A 13,450-nucleotide genomic window follows, 5' to 3' on the forward strand; every position below is an offset into this window, starting at 1 on the left:
TCCTTTCTCTACGTTATAGTAAATCAATTAGAGGTTGTCAGTGATTTATTTAAAGCCTTTTAAACATGAACTAGGAATGACGCTGGGGCCTCTATACTCCAGAGACTGAACAACCAGTGTTCGCTCTGGTGGCACCGCAGTCCGGAGTACTGGGGTCCGTTCGACCCGAGCATCACCTTCAGCTGATGGATATGTAGACACTTACGGCCTGGTAGAATATTTCCTTTAGGACAGTGTTTGTCAGTAATCTTAACTGATAGCTGGAAAGGCCTGTGTTTTAAGAGTGGCAGAGGGCAGACAGAAGGGTATTGACGAAGATGGATAAAGAGGAGAGCGATATTTTGATGTTACTAGCTTTAGCTCACTGGCTAAATTAGCAACTTGGAAAGCTCTGGATATTAAAGAAACGTGCCTACAACAAGGCAGAAGGCAAATAAGCACGAAAAACACGAACGACGAGCTATAGATAAACGGTTTATTCCCCAGTGAGTGTGGCTTAAATACGAATACCCAGTCTTTGAGCTTCGTGATAACATTACGACAGAAAACTAAACTAATCTCACTATAGCTGCGGTACACATCATAGAGTTGTACTGCAGCTTTCTTTACTCGGTATGATTTCTGGTTTTCATCCGGTGTTTCACGTCTGGAAAGTTTCTTGCGCCTTTTTTGTTTCATCGAAACGTAACCGGTTTGTCAGAGCTGCTCTCCATCTCTCTGTTTTAACGTATTTGTGGTATTCAACTTTTGTTGTTAATAACTAATGACTCGCTCCGGACAAGAAAACACCGACAGTGGCCAAAAAAAAAAAAAAAAATTGTGCTTTTTTATTTAACTACACAGATGCTTCTGCGAATATGTGGGCGCTGCTAAGCATACGTATTGTACTGGATGATTGCCACATTGACAGAGTCGTACTACTGTAAACAAATGAAAGCCATGAGAAAAACAGCCTCATAATTCTGGAGGATCACATTGGGTTTGGCTGCAGACCAGCCCTGTGGCCTTTTAAAGAGGACAGATTTAGTTTTGTGACCAAAGGAATGTATTGATTTAAAACAATTGAGGGTTTCACAAGAGGAGCAGAAGGTCCGCATACTCTGAAGCCTTGTTTGCCCAATGTGTAATGTTGTGATTAAATCACAGGTTTGTGTTGCAGAAACATTTAAATATGATCTAACAAATCAGATTGCCAGAGGATTTTCTTATAATAGCCACTTAAGTCCGTAGCATCTTCAGATGCTCCTCCCTACTAAGTAAGTTTTGTTTATAGGAGTGTAATAATGCATCTAGTTCACAAGTCTTTAGCAATACAAGAATTTATCAATACTTTCAGAAAGACTAAAGCTCCCAGTCCTTTCGTGTTTTCTGTGTAGTATCGGTCTGTATGTTGGTGTCTTTGCCTTTGGAGAAATACTTGCTTTTTGAGAGAAAGGTTTCATAAATCTCAAAGGGGGTTTTAGCAAATCTCTGCTCAGTGTAGAATAAAACATTTCTGGTTTAATCAGTCAGAGTATTTTAAATGTGAAGTAAGAGATAATCAGAAAAACAGTGAAATAGCTCTTTGGTTTGGTGCCGAGAGGGATCTTGAAAGCAGATTTGTTAGCCAGTTGCAGTATTCCAACAGTTAGAAATCGTTTGTTTTGTCTCCGTCACTCTGTCAGAGTTTGTTCTTTCTTCACTGTGTGGAAACCTGCTACGCAAACCGTTTAAAAGTGGCTCAGTTTACTTTAGTGCTTGTGCAGTGCTACTTGCAGGCTTTGTTACACATACTGCTACGTTTATTTTTTTTTATTTCACAAATTTATATCTTAAATTCTGGCAGCATGTTGGAGTAGCTCTGTTACGCATTTTATTTAATATTCCTTTGGGATTAATGTTGGTACGCTGTGAGTGCTGGGAACCAAAGTCAAATTACTAAACCTTGCCATCAAAGCTGATTCTGATTTACGTTCACTAACCTCATCAACTTAACAGAGCATCTCAAGAACTACTTCCTTTATTTATTTATTTTGACCTCAAAATGAGAGCTCCAAACATAGACAGATGGTGTCAAGCTTATAAACCACACACCTTTACATCCAGGGCTCACAACAGTAGCCTAAAATTCTTTTATCAAATGAAGTCATTCACTGATGGCCCTTTTTTGAGTTGAACAAAAATCTAAGAAATGCTTCATTGCATAAAGGATAATCTTGTAGTTCCTTTATTTTTTTTTTTTTTTGATTTAAAACTACTACCTCTATCACGATGATTATGTTCTTAGAATGTAGTGGCGAAAAGCTACAGCCCTGTCCCTTTTAGGTTTTAGTTTAGATTTTGGGGGGAGATAACAGGTCCCTGATCAGTTTAGCTCAGGGTCTTGGCAGTGAATTACAGCTAAGAATTAGAAATGTTTGAAGCTGCATGACCATGCAGTGTTTTCAAAGTCTAAACCAGAACCTCAAACTTTATTCTATGTTGTATGCGGAGCCAGTGCAGAGAGACGGCATAGAAGTGCTTCATCTAAACATCGGATGTAATAGCACTCAGCTTGCTCTTAACATTTTTGACCTGTGGATCAAACAGTAAATTAGCATCAAAAGAAAGCTGCAAAATTTTAATGGTAGGTATTAATATCTTTAAAAACATTTTTAGGTTTTCACCAATCTTGAGTGACAAGCACAAGAAAGAACCTCCATTTTCTCCTCTGTCAACTTGACAAAGTTATTGGACAATCAGGATTTTATAAGTTTCAAACCCTTCTGTAGGATTTACCTTGAATGATACACAGCTCTTATGATTAGAAAAAGTTGGATATTATCAGCATAACAGTGATGTCATTGAATGATCTTAAAAGATTATTTAAGGGAAGCAAAAAAAACGAATAAAAAGTAGCACCGAGAACACGACCCTGGGGAGCTCCATAGTTAAGAATAGCTAAAGATGATTTTAAAGCTGGGTTTTGCAACATACAAACTTCCAAAAATAATAAATAAGAAGGAAACCATTCAAGATCTGTTCTAGATATGCCAGATAGTAATATTCCTTGCTGCTTTCTGCTAACTGACTGTGATGAACAGTGTGAAAGTCACCTATAATGGATGACTAGTATCACCTGAGAAATCATTGGGAACAATTGAGGTATTTGTCTTGTCTTTTTTTTTTTTTTTTTAACCAATGTGGATCCTTTTATTTAGATGGAATAAATAAAGGTGTGTTGCTCCTGAGTGTGTAGATATACTTCTGTGCCCCTTGTTGACATATACACAGACGACCTGACATAGGTCATCTGGATGTTTTCCACGACGCAGCCAAGAGACTTCAGTTCTGTTTCGTGAGGCCAGAATAAACTTGGATCAGTGAGCCGTGAAGTGGCTCTTAAAACTGGAAAAGATGCTGCTCGACAGACTTGGATTTGATACGACTACGGTATAATTTAAGGACTAGTAGGTGTGCCAGAAGGGTTCTCAAGCTCTCGTAGGAGCAATACAATGACAGCAGTGACGTGTTCTGTTTTTGCCTGCATTGATGTGTGCAGTCAGTGTGGGGCTAAGACAGGCGGAGGACAAAATGACACTGACAGAATGAAAGAGGGGCCTTGTTTGTTGATGCGTGCTGCAGATGGACCCAGTCCGCTCATGATTTACATGAACACGCACAGAGGTTTCTGCGTCCCCGGTTTCTCATGAATATCAGAAGAATGAGAGTGTGCTTTTACATGCCTGTGGATATCATGAATATGGATATGATGATCAGTCATGAGATGAGATGGAGCCTTATTTTACGGCCCAGGGTTTCTAAATGCTGACTACTCAAAAATAGCCCAGTAGCTCCTCTCCGCTGTTAGATGGAGGTGGATAATATCCTGCAGTGCAGTCACACAGAGGAGGACCCTGCGCTTATGGCTTGGAGGGATATAATGGGTCGGGCTTCCTTTAGTGTTTCGTTTCCATACATTTCTTTAGGTAAATCTGCAACAGTCGTCTGGCAAGATGCATTTGTCTTCATCATTCTAACTTTGGCTTAGAGTAATTCTTGGCAAATGGATACAGTTGATTTGTCCTCTTGCTTTCTAACACTACTGTGAAAACCACCGAAGATAAGTCACTGAAGTGAAGTCAGAACAAAACTATCGATACTGTCAGGACAGATAAAGCCTCACAGCAAAGAAACATAATCTCATTTAAAGTAAAAGAGATCTATGAACCTAAGATAACAAGGATTACATTCTAAAATGATCGCAATAAATGGTACATTATTCATGCCATTCCTTAAAACTTTTTTCTTTTTTCCAGTCATTACCAACATGGTAAAAAGAAAAGCTGTTTGATTATTTTTGACTGGAGTATTATAACCAGTCATAGGTTCAGTAGGAGAACATATTATACTTTTTAGCAGTTCTCCTCTTTACAGAGTAACACAAGTATAAGAATCTGGTTAATTAGTCAAGCTAACTGCTCGTGTAGCCAGCCTTTGGTGGGCTGGGTAAAACAGGCACGTCATGAGTGGCATTCCTTTCATTTCCACGCCATAACTGTATTTTTTTTGTGGACGCAAATATTTCCAAAAAGCCAAACTTTTCTCTTTTTGTGAACTAAGAAAAAAGGGTAGTTTCTTTCTTTCAGCCGGCTGAGCAGCAGCAACAGGTGGGGTTGGGGCAGCGCCGCTTTTCTTTGTCAACTCCAGTCACCCCAACATTAGCTTTGGCTCATTAAAAGAGCTTTAAATCGTCAGAAAGGGTTTAGCAGTTTTGCAGGGTAACCTTTGAAATGTCCATATTCCCTGATAGCGGCAATCGGCTCCAGTTTAATTAAACGTAGAATTAAATTATGTAATCTATTTATTTATATTTAATTTCTAATTGTATTTAACCTGAAGCAAAGAGGTGGATTTCAGTGTGCAGTGTGAGTGTTAGCATCTCGATCTGCTTCTAATCTGGCTTCATATAATCAATATTTTGCACGGTTATACTAGTGATCTTTCTTTTTGGCATCTTATTTAGAGAACTAGTCTCCTTGATGCATTTGGTTGTTATCCTAATAATCTGCGTTGTTTAGTTGGCCTCATTTCTTTTCATCGAGGTATTTTCTGGACCTTATTTGGACCATGGTAAAGTATTTTCATGAAGCTGGTTTCCTGTTGCTTCTTTCTTCCTTTGACCCATGTTTGGTGTCATCTGTTGTGCTGGATAAATTGGAAACAATTACGTCTAAACAAGAATAATGAAATACATCAATAAATGAAATGTGCTGGCACATATAACTCTGTTTGATATAATTTCATTAGTTTGAAATAAATTGGAATAGAATTAGGTCACCTACTTTTCTGGAAGCTTTCCCTTATTGGGACCCTGAACAAAGATTAATTCACATCAGTCAGTTGCCATCATGTTAGGAAAATAAATGTTGTGAGTTCATTATAAATACAGCACACTGGGTGATATTGTCACTGACCAGTTAAATAATTATTATTCCACCAGGTACCCAAAATGCTTCCACACAAAGGTGGTGGGGGCTTTCACACAGCTCATGTCACCAGATAACATCCTGCCGACAGCTAGTGGTTTGTGCTTCTCCGGCCAAACAAAAACAGCAGGCCTGCGCAGACGACTTATGCGAGATAAACAAGGCAGCATGGCGGCAGAGAGGCGCATGCGGGTTACAGAGAGTGTTGGAGCTACGCCATCATCTTGTCAGAAAAGAGGTGTTTCGTATGTACGCCCAGACACACAGAACCGGCGTTTTAAAATCTTTTCAGTCTGGAGCCTGGTTTCAGATATGCTAGTCTTTGGTCGCCAAAAACACGGGATCCACGGGTATGACAACATACCTTTGCGGATAGACAGATGCTCATCTCTGTGTGGACGCAACGCCTAAATGTGCATCAGAGGGGATGTTTCAGGAAGCTTCAGCATTCAGTGTGACATTTTACCAATGCAAACACATAACCAAGCTCCGACTGACACTCGGTAAACTTGGAAATAACGCCGTTTTCGAACCGGCCCAGAATATAAGAACAACACAATGTAAATACAAGAGCTGAGTAGCTGCAGTGTTCAGTGTTGTTATTTCTAGTAATGGGCCACTCAAGGTGGCAGCAGGTTGGTGTAGCTCTGTTACTTATTTTATTTAATTTCCCTTTTGGATTCATAAAACATTTTTGAATTTGAATTGAATACAGTTGCTGTTATTTTCCGTTACTTATTGACTCTATGAACATCAAGAATTGCACTACTGCTTAGTGTGTATGCAGCTGTTTGTTATCTAGTTATAATATAATGGTAAGCAGGTGTTCCTGAAGCTCTGAAATAATGTGGTGTTGTACCTGTGGTATAAAGCCATTGCAATGAGATGCTAATAAAGGAGTTTTTCCAACGGTAGAGTAGTTCGTTGCTCCCCGTCCTCTTGTGGCTGTCAGAATCAGAATATCCTTTACTGTCCTTGTCACAAGTACAATGATATAAAAAAAAAAAAACTACCTGGTGAGTCTATGAGCAATAACTAATTTATGAACACACATTCATACTGATTGCAGTTCCCCGCATTTAGCTATTGCTGTAAGAAACTATGTGCTGCCTTTAAGTTTACAAAAAAGTCAGATTTGGCTGTTTGGAGATATTTCCAACAGCACAAACTGTCATGGTGGGGAAAGTAAGGAATTGCACCCATCACTCTTATAACAATGCCGCTTTAAACCCATTTTTGCTTAAGTTTAAGTAAATAAATGTTATATTTTACATTTTTGTTTAATGACTGTACAACACTGGTAGTCTTTCTCATGGTTATCATACCATGAGAATCTCCCCCCTGGCCTATTCCTAGTTGGCTCCAATAAATGGTGTATCCCAGCGTTTCCCAACCCTGATGCTGGAGAGGCACTAGCATCTCCCATGTTTTAGATGTGTACCAGCATCAAGACACCTCATTCAGATTGGTTGGTGACTAATGGGCGTCTGTATAATTAATGGCAGGCTTTTGAAGGTATTTGATTGAAACCGCAAAAAAATAATTCTCACTGCTGGTCAGAAGAGAAGACATGATAGAAATTACAGGGTGTTACACCATTTTTAGGTGTATCCTTTACTGAAATGGAAAATTTATGGTCATAACTGCAGTTGGTATCGAAGCAAAAAGCAGTAAAAAAGAGGGAAAAGCGTTTAAACGTACCACGTTAAGATGACAGTGAACGTAACATCGTTTAAGGTTGTGATTGGAGAAAACGCCGGATTTCATTTACTATTTGTTTTATCAACATAATATTTGCATTTCTCTCTAATGCTGCCTTCTGGCTGTTTTTATTCAGAGTTGATTACATCAGAGCCCATGAAGCCTTTAATCTCCATTCATTCCAGCTCTGACCTTTGTAGAAATAATGTCTTGTTACCTCCTGGCAGGCCTCTGGGTAAAGGGTCAGGTCTTACATTCACTGACAGCAGCGAGGCAAAAGCCTGCGATGCATCCAAGACGTCTCGGATTTCTCTTTGCAACTACTGATACAGTTTAATCTCCTAAGTAAAACACAGCACTCAGTAAATATTAATGCTGGTGAGTATGATTCCATAAGGAGCCCTCTGTGAGGTCAAAGGCATACATCTTTGTGCGTTTTTTGTCCCAGTAACAAGGTGAGGTGTGACCGGAGCTCACCCAGGGCTTCTTGGATTCAGAGCACAGATGTGGTGTTGTCAAGGCTCCTAGTTGGAGAAATGTTTCTCCATTTAAGTCTTTATGGTTGCCATGGTTTCAGTCGTGATAGTTGGGGTGACTGACTTTAGCCAAAGATCGCTTGCCATTGGCCGAGCTCATTTTTGCCAGCTGTTTTCCTACCTTAGTACTTCATTTTGGATTAAAATGACTGCTCGGGGTCATGTGCGGTCAGTGGTACTGTTTGGCATGTCCTGACCTACGTGTTGGTGGGGAACTAGACCTTTCCCCTTGTTGTTCTCTCCTGCTCTTGCTGTGTTTTCCTTTTTCCTCCCAAGTGTTTTGGGCAAGAAAGGGAAAGGCAAGAGGAAGAGGACAGACAGGATGGTAAGCAGTGGGTAACAAGCAGAAGGACACTGAGTAATAACATCACTCCCTCCCTTTGACACACTCCCAGCTCTTCTCTTTCTCAAAGACACACTCTTGCACATGGCCAAATTTCATTTGAGTGATATGACAAATGTTGGGTTTCTGCTTGACATGTCGCCTTGCCCTTTAGTCTCGTCAGCTGCATCACAGTTTGATTCTACGGTCCCTTCGCTCCAGAAGGGGACAAAAGTGTCTCAAGTTCTGACATGATGACTTTTGGAGGCTTTGTCAAGTTGATGGTACTCATGTCAGCAGTTATATGCACATGTGTGTGTGTGTGTGTGTGTTGTGTGCTACCTGTTTTTTTTTATGGCCTTTATAGAAAGAATGTTGACGTCCCACTTGTCTCCTTGGATCCTGTAGTGAGGATGACAGGTGAAACCCCCTCATGAAGAAAACCTGTTAAATTTATTAAATGGAGGACTAGGCAGTGGCCTGTTTTTGGTGTCAAGTGTTAAAATCTCATGGTCTGAAAACCGAAACATTTCTCGTCACACTGTTTCTATGGTTAAAGTCCTTTTAATGAGAGGCCAGAGGTTTCTCCAGCTGTATGGAACATAGAGTAACACGGTGTTACCCCTCCAGCATGTGTTTCCATGCACTGCCAGTCAGCTGGCTAAAATACTTTAAAGAAAGGCATATCAAGTGTGGCTCATATGAGACATCATATGTGGACAATTTCTACTCGATTAATTCTTTTTGGTGACCAAATGTGACCAAAGGTCAAATAGAGGTACTCATCATTTTTGATTCATAAATGTTTAGCCAACATCACGTATGTTAACCTTTATCCGGAAAATGCATTTGAGACATATGCTTTGATGAACAATAGGGATTGGTCCCTGATCGGTGGATCTCTAATAATACCATACATTTTGATTTAAAACGTATGTGCGAGTACCATGACAGCCTAAAATGTTACGGTTTGTCTTACTCTGACATCACGGTGGCCGATGCCTTCACAAAGAAAATCAGTTGAACACCTAATAGTTTGTCACAATCTGCCCAGTTTCTGATATAAGTGACGGTTTAAGCTAAACCCACACGAGAATTTTCTTTCTAGCCTCCATTGTTGAATGTTGGTATACTGAGACCTAGCCCCTCAGTGCCATTGTAGGATGCTGATTGGTCTGACTCAGCTCTTTGATCTTGATCTTGTGAGGATTCATCTGCCTCACTGGGTAAGCCCAAGTGTACAGCTGACTGTATGTCAAACAAAGGAAACATACAGCAGGCGTGCAACAGAAGAGAGGCAGAGTAAATACACTCAGTGATAGTGGGTGCTTCATCTCAAAGATGTTGGTTTTTAACACCTAGAAGGTGTCTGTCTGTGTGTCTGTCTGTGTGTCTGTCTGTCCGTCCGAGGAAAGAGATATAGAAACAGACACACTATTAGAGAGCTCCAGTCTCTCCAGCATCTCATTGACAAGGCTTTAAACCATAGGAACTGTATGACGTGCTTCTGAAACCATAACTTCTTGGCATGGATTGTGGTAACCAGCTATGCCTAGTGGACAACAAAACTAGCGAATCAGGTTGTGTGATGTCCAGCCTATAGAAACTAAGCTGACCTATCTTCTACTTTCTGTTTGAAACACTCAACTGAGTCATTTCCGCTTTGTGAAACACACGAGCAGAACACCTATAAAGACCCTGTGCTGACTCATATTGTTCACGCCACCTCTTTTTCTCATGCTGCAATCTTCCTTTTGTTTGCTGGTCACCTGACATGACTGTACCACCTGCTTAATGTTTTGTTCTTTGGTAAAACCCTTTCCACACATAGAGTTTTGATTTTAACCTCATATCTGGGTGCTCTCATTTAGCTAAGGCTCCAGCCGTGGAGCGTCACTAATGGGAGGGGTTCTTGTGAGCGTGTGTGTGAGTCGAACCCCATCACTTGCTGATACGGATCAAGCCTCAGCATTACACCTTCTCAGGGTTTTGTAATCTGTGTCTCATGTAGATGAAGGTTAACCTCATCCATCATATCGCCTTACCACAGTGTGTGAACATAGATGAGTGTGCAAAACGCACTTTCCCAGCTCCCCCTGTAGACGTTCCGGCTCTGTTTGCTTGGAGAAACAAATTGAGTCACGGTTGGCTGTTTTCAAAGTCCCTAACCGCACCAAAAGGCTTTGTTGCTCATACAGGCCCTTAAAAAAAATATTTATACCCCCTGAACATTTTCAGCCTTTTTGTCACATTGCATCATCAAGCTTTTATATATTTTATTGGGGTTCTTTGTGATTGGACATCAGAAACCATTACATAAATGTGAAGTGGAGGAAAAGGGATGCAGGATTTTAAAAAACGTATTCCAAAAAAGCCCAAGAAAAGTGTAGCATGCATTTATATTTGGCTCCTCCTGAGTCAGTACCACCATTCACTGTAATTACAGATGGAAATGTTTCGCAGCATGTCTCCACCAGTTTTGCACATGTACAGACTGAAATCTCTGCCTGTTCTTCTTTGTGAAACAGCTCAAGCAGGCAACTTTAATCGAGTGGGTCTGTGAACATCGGTTTTCATGTCTTGCTATAGATTTCTAATTGCATTTAGTGGAGGACTTTGACTGGGTCACACAACATGTACTTATTTCCTTTTGTTGTAGCTCTGGTTGTTTGTTTACGGTTGATTTCCTGCGGGACGGTGAACCCACACCCCAGTCTCAAGTCTTTTGCAGCCTCAAATGCCAGGTTCACACAGCAGGATTTTAAAATTCGATTGGTTTTCAAAACCTGAGGGACACATGAGATTTAAAGAATCGTAGCACTAACAGGTTTGGTCCCACAGTGTGTGGTGTCCAGTCACATGGCAAGCACAGCACACGGACAGATTTCACTCACATTCTCGCAAACCCACTCGAGGTCATACGTAAATAAGTAATTCCTCTCTGTGTTTCCTTCACCTCGCTTTCTGATTGGCTATAGGTCACATTCAACAAGCTGTGTGCTTGTTTGTCCTCGGGGAACACCCCAAAAGGCAGGATAGTGGAACAAGACATCCAACATGTGGTTTATCCCAGTTTTGAGGTCGGAGCAGTCCCAACGTCCTTCCGAGCAGACTAGATCAATCTTTAGGACTCTGATCGTGGCATGTCGGAATGGAAAGAAACGGCATTAAAATCCTGCCGTTTGAACCAGACATAACAGGCTTTCTACCAGGATTGTCCCATATTTTGCTCCTTTTATGTTCCCTTCAACCCTGACCAGCTTTTCTGTCACTGCTAATGAAACCCATCCCCACAGCATGATGCTGCCATCTCCACAGTTTACCATGGCAATGATGTGTTCATGGTGATGTGCAGTGTTCGTTTTCCCTACCACATAGCGTTTTGGGTCACCAGGCCTGTCAGGTTTCATGGACAAATGGGTTTTAGTAAGACAAACATTTACTGATTTGGTGACTTATCTACCCCTGTTTGTCTTTTGCATAAAATCATAATAAAATGCAGTTTTTGATTGTGATGTTGCAAATGGCAAAAGGGTGAATGTGTATGAACACCTTTCTAAGGATACATGTCTATAAGAACTTATTTAATGTTGAAATAATCTGTTGAATCTGTTGAGTTTCTAATTTCATCCACATCCTGGTTTGGTCTTGGAAAATTGGATCAAAACACGGGAGCCCAAATGTGTGTAACACACATTGAACATCATAAACATTCTTTCATTAAGTTATAATATGTCTTTCTTCAGTAATATTTCACTTCCTGCATTCCTAATCTATTATTGTGCTAATGAATCAGAGGAAGTTCTCACACACTCGTCACGCAATTGAAAAGTGACTCGAAATGAGGGGAAGGTCACACATTTTCCACCACTTTCACCGGGGCGAGGCAGAGTGTTGGATTGTCCAAATGAAACGTGTCGGGACAAGTGGAGTAGCAAATGGCGAGTGTGAACGTGAAACTGTCACTTTCAAGAAGTGACAGGGTAGAATATGAGACACAGAAACTGTTCACCTAAAGGACGAGCTCGTATATCACCGAGGCTCTGACAGGTACAGTGGTTCGCACCGACTATAAATCCACCTTCCTGCAGAGGATTCAGCAGATGTCATCTCTCAGGAGACAAACTGCTAATATTTACAGAAGTCCCTAGGTGTTGTATAAGTTGGAGAAAGCAACTTTGCTGTGTAAACGGTTTCTTAGAAAAGAAAGGCATGACAGAGGTCACAGACCTGATCTGATGTGTAGCTCTACGTTAGAGATGGCTGGTTTTTGTGTTTCTAAACAGAGAGAGCTGGTGTTACTCGTCCGTTTAAGTGCTCATCCTGACATAAAGGCGTTGCAGTGTGTTGATGCAGCATTGTCCATCTCTGTTTACTATTTACCTGCAGAAGCACATAAGTGCTGCTGTGTGTCATTAACCTGCTTCTAAGCTGCTGCCAAGCTCCCAGTAATCCCAGCCTTACTGGCCTCCATGTCGTTGGTGACCTTCTGTTGTACACATCTGAAGTTCTATAGGTATTTCAGTTAATAATTACTTTGTAGAAACATGACTTGAGTGCAACATTCATTTGTTTTTTTAGCTACAGCTCCTAGTGTTTCAGTTTAGAGAGCAGATGTGCCACGCTTTACTGAAATGAGGAACAACTCAGATAAGGACATGATAAATCGTGACATTATTTATTATCTAGCAATGCCAATTTTTCCATCAAAGTCCATCCATCATCAGTACAAATAAGTAGTACTTCCTTAAGAAAATAGGGATGAATGAAAGCAAGCAGATGTTGATCTAACTTTATTGTGTTTTTAATGTCATTTAGAACCTATGAACAGAGTACAACATGCATGCTGCTGTGTGATTGTGGATGTTGTGATGGATGACAACAGTTTAGTTATTTTCCAAATCAAATGAGTACGAAGTAGCTCTAAAAACACAAAGTAGGCCCAATAAGAAACCAGCTGGAACTCCTTCTCCTGCTGCAAGGTAAATAAACAACAGGTCTTAAGTATGGAAAGAGAAGATTAAGGAAGGCAAATATTTGTGTCTGATGTTATTCCCTAAATCTTTTCTGTGTAAATGCTGTTTCCTTCCTTTTGTCTTTTCTTTATTGTGTCCCACCTCCTTGAGTGGATCATTCTTTCTTTCCTTCTATCCTTCCTTTCACGTGTTGTTCCTCTTCCCTTCTGTCGTTTTCTGTGTTTTCTTGTTTCCTCCATGTCTGTCCTTCCTATCTTCCTGTCAGTTTGTTTTTTCCAGGTTCCATATTTAAAGCCTGACCGCTCTAGAAATACATCCCCTGAATTTATGTAAATAAATAACTTGTGTGTTTTATCTTTTCAAACAGACATTAAGCTTTAAGGACTCACTATGGATGTTTAACCTGAAAAATGTGTAAGAACCCTTCATAATCCACCATTTGACAGTACCTAAAATATCCTTTATTCT

General features: G+C 40.4%; 1 protein-coding gene across 4 annotated transcripts in view; it reads left to right on the forward strand.

Moving 5' to 3' along the window:
- Positions 1-13,450, forward strand: part of sik3 (SIK family kinase 3) — a 47,885-nt gene that overhangs the window by 381 nt on the left and 34,054 nt on the right. The window lies entirely within an intron of this gene.

This window comes from Girardinichthys multiradiatus, chromosome 18, assembly GCF_021462225.1.
Source record: "Girardinichthys multiradiatus isolate DD_20200921_A chromosome 18, DD_fGirMul_XY1, whole genome shotgun sequence".
Taxonomy (NCBI): Eukaryota; Metazoa; Chordata; class Actinopteri; order Cyprinodontiformes; family Goodeidae; genus Girardinichthys; species Girardinichthys multiradiatus.